The sequence below is a fragment of the Chroicocephalus ridibundus genome, chromosome 8 (assembly GCF_963924245.1).
Source record: "Chroicocephalus ridibundus chromosome 8, bChrRid1.1, whole genome shotgun sequence".
Lineage (NCBI taxonomy): Eukaryota > Metazoa > Chordata > Aves > Charadriiformes > Laridae > Chroicocephalus > Chroicocephalus ridibundus.
In genome coordinates, this window is record NC_086291.1 from 17,449,336 (window position 1) to 17,462,848 (window position 13,513).

Below are 13,513 nucleotides of genomic sequence, written 5' to 3' on the forward strand. Positions count from 1 at the left end.
TTTGGGCAATATTATCACTATCATCTACTATGATCCATGCCTCCAGGAAGATATTTTAAAAAAGAAGTTCTATTTTGCTAATGTAGCCATTGTTTAAATGTAAAATATAATTGGAATACCCACCCAGGGTGTATGTTGCTGTGTAATTTTATAATACTACGTCTAGATGAGTGTTGGCATTCTACCTACATATTTAACCACACCCAGGAATGCTGGTATTACACAATTACACACATCCTGTTGACTAATTACATAATAATTGGTATTTTTAATATTCAAAGATGCACTCAAATCAGTTATGCAAGATTTTATGTCACTGCAAATTAAAACCTAAACATAACAAATATATGTAGTGAACAATGCTGTTCAGATAGCTTACTGAGCATGGACTTACCTTCCAGCAGACAGCACATAATACTCCATACTTCACAAGTTTTAAACACATGTTTGGCAGGCCCACCCTCCCCCTCTGTTACTTTGGGTTACACCTGCTTTATAAACCTGTTAAAGTAATTTTGTATTCAACACAGTTAGAATTTCTGTAGTCTGCCTACTTCTGAGTTATGATCACTTATCATGACCAGAGATAATTTTTGGCTGAAAAAGCACTGTGACGTGCTTGGGGAAGGAATATTGCTCTTTACGATGGCAATTCTGGAAGGAATCTGGAAAATGCACTTTAAGTTAGTAATTACCTACAAAAACATCCCAAATACTGTTGTTTTAAGAAAGCACTACTGATGAGCCCGAGCCACTTGGATTTGGAACAGATTTTCCACAAGCTTGAGTGGAGTGTCTTCATCTGGGCTTGGTTCTCATGATGGAGATGAGAGGCCAGACACAAAGTCTAGCTCACCATTTGGATTTGGAGGCTTTAAGATCACAGACCTTTTGTTGCAACCACGTCTTTAAACCATGTATTTAAAAAATTGTTTATGTAACTTAACTTCTAAATTTGTTAATCTTAATTCGGTCGAAATTCACAGAAGGCGGCACAGAGGCCAAGCCCTGTGTCTTGCCCAGGGCATAGTTTTATTAGCTGCTGTGCACCAACTGGATCATATATGATGTTTCAATGGTGTTTCAGGCCTGCCATTCTTAGTTTCCCTGGGGTCCCCAGTTGTGCAAATAGACCTTTATGATGGAAAAAATGGAAAAGATGGACTGTGTTCCCACCTCCAACTATGTGTTTGCTGGGCAACAGTAAAGAGCAACAAACACTTTGCACATAACTTCATTCTTTTTCTCTTCATGAATTTGATTTTTAACTTCTCAGTTACTGTGGCGGTAAGTGATTTTTCAAGGCCTTGAGAACAAATCACTGCCCAGGATTTTTATATTGGACGGTTTCTCTTTTCATGGGGCAAGAGATTATAGCGCAAGACCAGCTTCTTTACTGAAGAGTAATTTTTTGCTGCCCTGGTAAGTTAAAAATTGGCATTTCAGTCTAAACATTTGCCCCTGCCAGCCAGTTATTTTTTAGCGAGCCCACACCTCTATGAAAGGCTGTTGGAAGGAGCGGGATGTGAGATTGCTAAAGTAAAGTAAACAATACTGCTCAGTTCAGGGACACGTGCAAGGTAGCTTCACAACTGCCCCCTTCCCAAAGCCCCAGCAACCCCTTTTCTCTACCCCAAATGTCAGCAATAAAGTCAGTACTGTACTGCACTTCTCTGCATCTGGAAGACGCTAAAGAAAAGGCCAGCTTTTTGAATTTGTAACCAGGGCTTCTGTTACTTCTAAAGGCTCTTCTTTAATGTTCGCTGCTTTCTTACCTGGTGTGCTTCACTCATGACTCTGGCAGAGAAGAAATTTCTGAGGGACAGGGGAGCCATCCTCACCTGTATACCTGAGTCACTACTGGCAAGCAGGCAGCAACCTGATTTCACATTGAGAACCAGTGTTTCCTCTGAGAGCAGTTGCTTGAGAAACTGTTCTTCACACGTGAAGCCCCAGTTGACATGATTGGTCAAATCCCTCTTTTTCCTTCTTTCCTAAAGAACAACAAAGCTGCAATGAACTTATGCACTTTGCTATTTCCCCCCTAACAGAAATGCTATGGCTCATGTGCATATATGATGAATAGTATTTCATTATTGAAAATAACTCAAAACAAAATATTGCACCTGGCCGACAACACAAGACCAACTTGCTTCCTGATGTGATTTTAAGTGGCTGAGATACTAAAACACTGAAAAACGGGGTTTATAATGGAAATACTGACAGACTATTAACTATAGCAACGCTGCTCTAATAAATGGAATAGCCTGTCGTAATCTGTAGTTCATAAATATGCAAATACAAGGCAGAGGATTTGCTCCAAAGGATGTCTCTATAATTTTAACTGACCTTTACTGATACTAAATGAGCCTGTTGCTTCTGGTTTTGAGCATTAAATAGAAAGTACAGGGAATCCTGTCTCTCCATGTTCAAGGCCCACTCCAGCTCCCATCAGCGCCAATGGCAAAATCCTCACTAGCTTCAACAGGAAAAAATCTGGCCTCAGAACATTTACAACGTGAGACACCTGGCATCAAACTGAACTCTTGACTGTACTTGATTTTAATTCTGTTCTCATCTGTGTTAATTATTATTATATTAATTCTTCTGTTTTGGAGAAATTAAGCACACATTCGCCCCATGTGTCAAAGAGCTTGACCTGCCAAAAGGCACTCACTTTTTCAGTGATAAACAGACCATCAACACAGTGATATAAATGTTGAAATTTAGCCAGTTTCCTGTTCTGGACCAAATGGAGGTAAATCCACTGACTTAGTATTTAATAACCTAAATGTAATTTCTTTTTTGTGCCTCGCATTGCACAGTAAAGAATTGGATGGCTAGCAGTTTTGCAGATTCCCAAACCCTAATTATTTTAAGCTATTCATCCTGGTATCTGTCCATTGATGCTCAGCCAAATTGCCAGCAGGGGAGAGATCTGTCCAATCCAGGAGCTAAATGAGTCACTGAGAGTCAATCTGTTTTTTTCCCTTGCTGCTGGGATTTCCTTGGGTCCTGGCCTCTCTCTGCTCCAATCACACACACACAGCTCCAGGCGTGGGTCCTCTTTGGCTTCAGCCGCCTCCTGTCTCCCCATGTCTGCTCTGCTCATCACAGCTGTTGATGGGTTCTCGCCGGCTGGCCACAGAAGACCAATACTTCCATCACACTGCTCTTGCAGCTCTTGCTCTGAAGGAAAATGAAGACATCTTGGCCTCGTTGAATTTGCTGCTGAAGTAATACATCAGGTATCTAGATGGAAAGCAAACCACATGAATAAAATGTGTCATCTGGGTTAGATACTAATTTATTTGCCTTAAGTTCTGGGAACAATATTTGCACTTTTTCCAGAGAACTCGGTTAAGTTCCATAGAAACTGAATACTAATATGATTTCTTCAGCATGGAAAACAAATATGAAACACAGAAAAAATAGACTCATCAGAAATATTAGCTGCTCAGTATTAAAATATCTGACAATGCCGCAAATACAATTTATAAACAGGAACGTTTAGAGCCTAACTATTCACTAAAAAGCAAATTCCTTGCTTCCTCCCTTTTAGGGTCAGGATTCAATTACACAAAAATATGCAGCAGACTTAAGGACTGCATGTAAGATTAAGATAACTGGTATTTCATGGTAAATGATTAAATTAGCTGACACAGTTTTATCCTGAACTTTGCCATTAAAACTGACATTTTTGTGCCACGCACGTTGTAGGCTGCTGGTAATCTAAACTGCCTTTCTTCTTTCAAAGACTTTAAATAGCTGAAGAACTCTTGTTCTTTACTCTATTTGCAAATGTGTGGAAAATACATCTACATCATAACAAGATGAACTAAACACAGGACTTTTTTTTTTTTTCCTCCTCATCTATCATACAAATACCTTGAGAAAACAGCAAGGAAGTTCCAAATTCCCAGATTCAGCTCTGCAATGTGCACTTTAATCAAGTCATTTATGTGACTCCACAAAGATGAGAACACGCTGTCCTCCTCACGGTGAGTAAAAATAGAGAAATGACAGAAGCCTCTTACTAAGAGTTTAATTATTCCTAGTACACAATTCTAAACCACTCTATGTTTATTCCTCCTCTTTTCAGGCTTGCTTTTTTATGATGGCAGGGAGTTACGGGAATAAATTTGACAGAAAACAGGTAGGGCCGGATGGATGAAATGTCAGAGCTGGTGACTGTAGTCACTGCCTTTCAATTGAGCTAGATGGGAAGGAGCAACTCACCTCCTCTGTGAAGATACTCGGCCTCCAAAGCCAAGTGCAGGCACGTGTCATTGCCCATAGCAAAGACAAGGCCGACCTGATTGGAGACTTGAACTATGAGAGAAGCATATCTTCTGAGTATTGCACTGAGAGACCACCAGATCTGGGTGTGAAGAAAAGCCACAGAAGCACTGCAGAAATGAAGAAAGGCAGCAGGGCGTGCAGACACTGCATCCCTATGAGAGGCCAAGGGTGAGCATAAGGAATGGACTCTGGCTGGAAGAGGTCTCACAGGCAATGGGGTAAAATTCTTCTGTTCTTCCAGTTGTTTGACTTGTCCTGTGGTTAGAAAACCAGATCTTTGTCCTTTTTTGGTAAATATATAGAATTGCATAAAAGTAGTTTGTGACTCTCACCAACAATTTCTCCTGATAATTAGAATAATCTAGAATATCTCAAATTTTTAGCTAGCCATAAAGTTCAAAAGAAGTAGCTCTAGCAACACAAAAGCACAGGGACTGCAATATTGGTCTAGCATGTGGTCTAGCATGTCCAGTCTTTCACAGTCAGGAGCCTTACACACTTGTGAAAATGATGCAATAGGTATGACAACTACTATTACAGAATAATCTACCTGAATGGGACACTTAATTCCCCACTCACAGACTCCAAAAATTGAAGCTTTATGAAGAAGTCACGCATGCACTGGCACAAAGATAAAAAAAGTCTCCAAACATTAACTATACAATTTGGAGGGATAAAGACATGTCTCTGTACTTCAGCTTTTAGTACAGTACCAGCTGAAACAGGTAGTGGAAGCTCAACAGACACCAAAGAAATTGTGGGGTTTATTCCAGCAGAGAATTTGGCCCTTTATTGTTAGTGCAGACTTATCAGAGGTGTGTGCATAACAGGAATGCTATGGCAAAGTTTCTGGATTTCTTTTTATCCATAAACAGTTGAGCAAGACTTTGGACTCTTTTTCATATCTTGGATCTTCTATCAGTTCTAATAAAGAAGAAGAATCACAGCTTTTTACCCAGCACCTTCCCCAGGAGTTAAAAATTGCAGTTATACAACACTCACATAGTCACACCACTGTCATCAAAGGATGTCTTTCAGTGAAAAGAAACGTCCACGAAGACAGTTTCATTGTTTGAGAACTCATGCAAATGCTGAACAATGAAACTCAATCTGATTATCAAAAAATCAAACCTGTATGACCATCTCACAAACTCTGTTATTCAATTAAAACTTCTCAGCTCTCCTACATAATTTCTTGGCTTTTATATATTGTGCAAAAGATATAGCTACTTTTACTTCTCTTTGTACGTTTTAAACTTTGAAAACCTTTCACAGCAGAGGTTATATGAATCATCTAGCTTTTCCTATTCCAAAATGTTTCACTGATCATTCATTATTAACTGAATAAAATGAAGATAGCTATGATAAATTTTGATCTATCTCAAAGTATTAGAAAGGATATGAAAACATCTTGTTCATAGTACTAACTTTCAGATGACATATGAGGGTACAACCCCAGTTTTTTCACTGTCACATACAATAAGGCTCTTAATAACCCAATCACTTATTATTACATTTTTCCCCCATTCCTAGGCACTAATAGTTTCAGCCTGGTCTGCCGTTTAGCAGAAACACATTCCAACAATATAACCACGAAGGGACTGATGTGGGTGACAGGAAGCCTGTCAGTGTCAGAAATTAGGATCCTGACTAATGTCCAGGGTTTTTAATAATCAATGTATGTTCTTTAAACAGTTCTACATACATATATGCCTTGATGTGAATGCTCTGGAAAGAGACTAAGAAGTCTGTGGCTGCTCCTAGACCTGGGAGTGACGTTTTTCAACACATCTCAGTAACTGGTATTCTTTTACTAAATGTACTGCAACATAACTGTACACAAAACTTGAAAATACCATGAGAAAACAATCCTTTTCAAGTGGCTCAATGCAGGAATGAAACACAAGCTAGAGAGGAACCACGCTAATCCAGAAAAAAGAAGGAGCTGGCGCATTTTAGTGAGTGGAGGTCCTGGATAAATCTTGCTGCTTGTCATTTGGCTATCCAGACAGAAAGACTAGACTGAAGTTAGAGAGGATATTTAAGAGGTACTCCACAACTGATTATATTCTGAAAAAGAAGTTACACTATTTTACTCATTTACCTTTTAAAATACTTTCTGTTTCACTACAGCCCCCCTCAGTTTGGGTTCTCCAGGGTCGGAGAGGCTCAGGCCTACGTGTAAAGGAAGCAGACAGGGACAGAAGTTGTGCAAAGCTGGTCATGGACTTAATAAGGGCTTGATTCTGTACCAATGAAATCAACGGGAGTTTGGCTCATGTTTGCAATGGGAGGTGGATCAACGCTTTATGCCAGCTGTTCCCTGCTGGGTAGGGATAATCCCTTTGAAACAAAATATTTAACTTGTTCTCACTCTGTTGTTTTAAGAAGGCTTCCCATGATAACGCTTTCATGAGAATTAAAAGGTGTGTCCCATTTTTTCTTCCAAATACCCCCCATTCCTATAGTATATATTTGCCAATCAAAAAAAAAAACCCCAAAAAAACAAACAAGAGAAACCTGTTATTAACCATGTGGGTTTACAAAAAACGTCACAGCAATGGGCAGATCATCTGTTTGTTCTGCTGGCCATGACAGCACTTCTCCTTGCAGTTTCTTCAGCCAAAAGATGCAGCAAGGAGGCATGTTATTTCAAACAGCTACAAATGAGGTGGGGTCCCATGAGCAGAAGTAAAATAGCTGCAGTTCCTGCAGGCAAATAAGAAGATGATAGAAAAAATAAACTGCAAACAGTTATGAAGGGAGTCATGAAAAACAGAGTGTGGGAACAGTATCAGAGAGACAGGAGCTAAGGGAGGACAGTATTACCAACAAAATAAGATATGTGTGTCCTGCAGTCTGGATCCAAGTACAGCATTTAGACTCAGTTGCTGTTTCTGTGTTTCGTTTTTATGTTTTACAGGGGAAATGAGGTTCTGAAACATGGCTGAAGTTGCCCGGGTTGCTCTATAGATCAGCAGCACACTGTGGCTACTTCTAGCCCCTGAATGTGTTAGTCAAGTTCCAAAACGTTGTGAAAGTTGGGCCCATTTACCCCAGCTTTCAGTTTGGCTCACTCCCCCTCGCCCCTCTGGCTGACATCCATTTGGCTAACAGACCTGGAACATGCAGTCTGCGAAGTTTTATAAAGCAATTATTTAATTTAAAAATTCTCTCATTCTAATGAGATTTCCATAAAATACAGTCTTACACTTCCTCCTGGGAACTTTTGTTTACTCCATAAACCATGACACTTTTTGAAAAGCTCTAGAAGACTTCAAGAGAGGAAACTTTCAGAGACATTTGTTTGGTCTGGCAACCGGGAACTGAGCTTTGTGTAGTTACATCCTCCAGAAGCAGAAAAACGTATGGAATCGTTTGAGCTTAAGAGACTGTGACATTTTTATAGAATGAAAGGAGGAACTGAGAGATACAATGACAGAGCCGGGAGCTGCATCTGGCTGGCTGTTCCATGGAGCATTCTTCTTATAGATTTTTATGGCTCTCCCATCCCTACTATTAAACACTTGACCTTTTTGTCAAATACTATTTTAGATTATTGGGTTGGATGATTAGTTACTAAATATACCGTCTACAGTATATAGTAAATAGGAAATTCTGTAGTCTGATGCTTCAGTCTCAGACCTTTCAGGTATTGCTCCCTTGGCATTTAACATTAGAACATTGAGTCCTCTTGTATTAACTCAAGGCACTTGGTAAGCAAGAAGTACACAGCATTTTCACACAGGGTATAGGGATTTCTGAGGTAGCACTACTAGAACAGGTATGTCTTCTTTCCCTTGCCTCACCCCGCTAAACTGATAGCTTTAAGGAGAATGCTGTAAACATTGTGAAGTCAAGTATAACTAGGAGCCAGCTCATGCCAAACAATACAACTTAGTCTACTGCCTACAAGTAAGTGCATTTACCTTTTAAAGTTCTGTAAAACAGCACTGTGCAAATGGCTCTGCCCTGTGCATCTCTCCTAGGTGAACTCTTCCATTCATCCCATCCCCTCCCCAGTACAGTGTCCCAATGTTGGAAGCAGAATCAATCATTTGCTTTTTCACCTCTCCCTCCCAGCACCTTCTACCTTGTTTGGGAAACCCTGCTGTAAACTTAACCCCTCCCTCCCATAAATCCCACCTCAAATATTTGAATTTAAAGGTATGTGGTTACAGACAGCATGACCTTGAACTTGTGAATATTTATAACAGTTCTGTAAGACATAAAAGATCACAAGTCTTCCTGGGACTTAAAATGGTATTAATAGGAACAGAACAAAATGCTAGTGCACAAACACCTATCCCACTTAGAGGACAAGCTGCATGAAGAAGAGGAGAGTCTTATTAGTAAATACTGTGGAGCATATTTAGATGAGCACCCCATAGAGTCTATGGAATGTATTTATAGTGTACAAATTCAACTTGGACATAGAGAGATTTAAGATTTCGATAACTGATTCCTCACTACCAGCAAGTGACAGAAGTGCTTCATTTTGCAGCAGACTGGATCTGGTTCTGACCTCAGTCTTGAAATGTAAGACTGGTACAGCTCCAGGCATTTCAGGAGAATAACTTGATACCAAGGTGACAGTTGGTCTATTAGATTTAATAAAACCAGCTGATCTAAATCCTAGCATAGATTTCCTCTTTGTTATTACAGGATGGTACTTGTTAGCCAAGCAAAACCTGAGGACTCACCTGTTTATGTGAGCAGTGGAGGAACAGACTAGACTGCAGGTTTGGGCCTCAAATTTGCAGAGCTGTAATTATATTTTCTTTGATTATGCACTAGTGCGACAGAGGCAGCCTATGCGCAAACCAGATAACACTACTCTTCTTCCTGCAGTTTAATTTCTTGGCAATTAAAATGGGTGTGTTTGAGAATGACATGAATTAGGAAAAACCACTTAAAAGCCCAGCCCTTCTAAAATCACATAGTGTCTGAATGGTTAATGAACAATGAATCTTAGCTAGGAGCACCACCATGTTCCTATAAGTGTTATACACTTTTATCTTTAATAATAATAATAAAATATTTCTGAAGCTGGAGATACTCCACTGCAGTTAAAGCATGGTTATTTAGCAAACAATTACTCCCAAAATAAACTGCTGGAAACCTGCTGTGCTTCAGCATCTGCCAAATTGAGTTCCTCCTGTCTCCCCTCTTTCCAGATGCCCTCTATGTTGCTTACTTTACCTCTTGGCACACACCAGTGCTGTGACATGTGACGAGGTGAGGCTTAGGGCAGTTCCTAGTCATTGCTTCCAGAACCGGAAAGCACTGGGTCGACTCCACAGTCCCAAACAATAGCAACCTGCAATGGTGGAGCTGCAGCAGACGAGAATTTGCTCCTCAGGCATCACAGAGATACTTGCTGATCCCAGAAAGTCACAGAACAAGAAAGCCTGGTTGCAGGCACAGCAATCCTACTATTAAGCATTCTATTACAGAAGCATGTGTTGGAAGACTTGGACATTCATTCCTTGATTACAAGATATGTCTCTACGGCACAGGGCAACACTGAGAAAGCTTTTCTGGCCAAATCACAAGAACAAGCACATGCCTGTTTATCTCAATGCTTTGCTCCCAGCTGCTACACACAACTCATTGAACCCACCTGCTTCAGCTACCCTTATACCTCAAAGGTTACATCTGTCCTAGCTGGAGATCTAAACTTCTGAAATCTATAGGCAAAGTGGTGATTGATTCAAATGTCCTTTTGTGTATGTATCTTGATGTAAGTGTAGTCAGCCATGTTCAGCTCCCACTTAAGTAGGTGCGGAAATGGGCATGAAGCAGGAAAAGCAGTTAACAAGAAAAGACAAAGTAAAATAGTTGTGCCACATATAAGATCTTTAACAGTTCTTTTTATTGCTGCCACTCCAACCCTTTTGTCTAAGCTATTGACACAAAGGAGATCAAAAAAGGATTTTTTAGAACACAGCAGGTTTATTGGCACCATTTAAGAATTTGGCTCGAGAAGTAAAATCACTATTTATGCCACAGCTGGCCTTGGTCCATTGGTTTTGCTACATTACCAAATCTTTTTGCTAAAGAAAAAGAATTCTAATTCTATGTAATTGCAGTATTGCCTTGATCCTTGAAGTCCATGGAGCTCTTCCAGGACTACATGAGTGCAGAGCAAGAATGTAAAAACTGTTATGATGTTGGTGCTTAAAACAGAGAGCTGTATTGGCTGAAGACTTCTATAATGCTCTGGACTGAAGATAAAAAAGTGGTATATGCATAAGCCAGTTTCGAACACGTGACAAAATTTGCCGTCTTACCCACTAATGTCCTAAATCAGTGATTTTCTAGTCTGAATGGCTTATCAGAGGACTTCGGGAGTAGCATCTTACTTGCATAAATTCCATTAGCTGTATCCATGAAATGCCACTTCTAAAACAGTGTTACACCGGTGAGTTTTTCCTAATAGGTTAAAGTCAAATAATGGAATTTAAACACAAAGTCCATAGCAGGAAGTCAGTAGCAGAGCTGCAAAGAGTATGCCAAGGGTCCTGGCACAAAGATGCATCAGGCCAGACCATGACAACTCCCCCAGCTGAAAACCACTATAATTAGTTAGCTGTCAATCGCAAAGGAGGACATAAAGTCCTTCTCAACAGTTAGTGGACATCAGCCAGTTATCTGTAGAAAATAATGTGATTCATTCTCAGAATTGGAATTAGGAAACAAGTGGATTTTACTGAATCAGTCTGTGGTCCCAAGTACTCCAAAGCATGCCACGCCTACTCTCCCTCTCCTATCTGAAGGATTGTGTTTCTCCGTGTACCCAACAACATTTACTGACTCCCACAGGTAGCCTCGATGCAAAATCTCTCTCTTGAGAGTAAGGGAACTATTCCACATTTACAACTGACTCTAAGGAGAAACAAAAATTTAGATTCCATCTCTAGAAGACCATTTCTCAGGTACACCATTTCAGCTTTTGTTTTATACTGCATAGTTTTCAAGCACAATTTGTCAATTGTGATACATCTTATAACCTCCCATAGTCAATCAGACTTGTGGATGTTTGCCCTCTTCAGTATTTCCCAAGGAGTTTAATGGTTTTAGTGGGTATGGAACAAACACACGGATATCTGATATAAATCATTATGGCCTTTGGCCAAAACATATGTTTTAGCTGTGGGCTTGTTTTCCAATGGCTAACCATTTTTTTTCCATTACACCTAGCAGAAAGGATAACACAGGCTACATTGGCTGAGAAGCAGTTTTCTTATAAGTCAGGCCAAAACAGAGTGGCTCGGTTTCCTCAACTAGGATCTTCAGGTCTGCACTGCAACCAGACATGTCCCAGGCACCATCTGCCCATCTGTGCAAATGTCAGCACAGTCACTCCAGTGTAGCCAGGATGTCTTTAGAAAACAGTCAGTCATGCTGAGAAAGTCTAATCTCCTTGGTCACAAAGTTCTAACGATAATTCTAATGGGTCCATAGCTCAAAAAAACGAGAACATACATATATAAGGACAGAAAATTGACACATGGGAAGTGTAAGGCGTTACAAATATAGTTGCTGGCATTAACACAATGTGTCATATTCTGAAAAGCAAAACATAGTAAATATGTCTTTTTAAAACACAAAAGCAAAAACTTTGCCTTTACCCACTGATGTTTCTAAGCTATTTATGTTCAGTTCAGCTCCTGTCAGCTTATCACAGGCTGCATGTTTTCATTGCAATGTACTGCACAGCATCACTCCAGCTCAGCTGGCATTTGTGTTATGAGAAAATAAGATGGATTTCACTAATTTGCTTCACTCCTACCCTACATCAATTCCTGTATGTGGAACCCCCTTTCTCTCTGTAACGTTGGTGGGATGGTAGTGGTGGGCCAAGTTCAACACCTCACTCATCCATCTCCTCCTCTGCTTAGGCACCTGTCAGCACCTGTGGTTTTGATGCAAAATGCACCGTTTTTCAGGCCTGAACATTTCACTGGAATGGTTTATGTCTTGTCCACCAAATATCATAGCAGGGAAGGGAGAAAGGTCAGATGGCCTTACTAATAGGGCTTTATTTTGAAAAGTCTTCCAGTGGTGCATCTGGGGACTCCAGGATACCCTCCCTGTGGTCATGTTGAAATGGCTGAGGAAGGTGAGCCAACCAGATTCTGGAGGACTTATTTTACTTCTGTTATTACAGCTGAGGCATGTGACAGACATATATAGTCATTTCAGTGCGGTTTTCTCATCACTGATGGCAGAAAAAAAAGAACGTAAAACCTGAACAATACAATGATACATTTTTAAAATAAGAAGCAAAGACTTTTCAAGACTAGATACCATATAAATCACTATTAGCGAATCTGTATACCAACGAAAGTTGTATACCAATGATACACTCCAAATAAATGGCTGGGCATTTAAGCTAAATCTTGTTTGGCACAGCGCAGGTTGGAGCTCCAGATGGACGTAAGCCTGGGGGGAAAGACACGTCTGCCTACCGAGTAATTGTTAATCCTGAAGTGAGATTTTATATCTTCTTCCCTTATTCTGCGACTTTATCAATGGGTTCTACCCTCCCTTTTTCACACAGGGGTCACATCACTTCACCTGTTACTTCCACTGGTTGATTAAACCAACTAAGCAATTACCTCTTTGTCCCCCTGATCCATTAGGGCAGGTCTCATTTCAAGACCTCTGCAGATGATCAGCTGTGCAGAATGTTCTCTACAGCTCTTAGGACTAAAATTCCTAAACTAGGTATAAACTTATTCTTCCAGTTAATAGTCAGATTATACGTTCTGATTAGTGACGTTAGCAATTTTACAGGAAAAGTGGGAAATTTCTGTCATGATATGGTTACATGACTTCATACAGACCCTCATACACACACATACATTCTTTAATACATTATTTTAACTTAATATTGCTAATTCAATTGCTTTGACACTGCATCTGAGTCAGACCAAAGTCCAGACATGAAGTCTGCTTCCTGTTTGCTGTTACACATTGCTGCTATGGCAAAATGGTTGACAAGAGAGTCTTTGAAGTGTTCTTGACACTCTCTGTCAAGAAGATCCCAGAAGCATGGGTAAATGTTTTTTCTCTCCCAGGCCTCACAGCTTAAAGTACCAAAGGGTTCACTACTGTTACCCTTCTTATTCAAAACCCATATGAAACCACTAGAGGATATTGTGAAATGGCATAGGCTACGATGTCATCAATATCCTGATGACAC

The 13,513-nt window shown here is 40.1% G+C and overlaps 1 long non-coding RNA gene across 6 annotated transcripts in view; it reads right to left on the reverse strand.

Annotated features, from left to right (window-relative positions):
• Positions 1 to 1,664: 1,664 nt before the first annotated feature.
• The window catches only part of LOC134519509 (uncharacterized), a 480,646-nt gene continuing 468,797 nt past the window's right edge, over positions 1,665 to 13,513 (reverse strand). For 5 of the 6 annotated variants that reach the window (XR_010072240.1, XR_010072242.1, XR_010072238.1 and 2 more), the window contains one exon: positions 1,665 to 3,252. This is a non-coding gene — a long non-coding RNA (uncharacterized LOC134519509). The remainder of the gene's footprint in view (positions 3,253 to 13,513) is intronic. The other variant, XR_010072241.1, reaches the window with a different exon arrangement.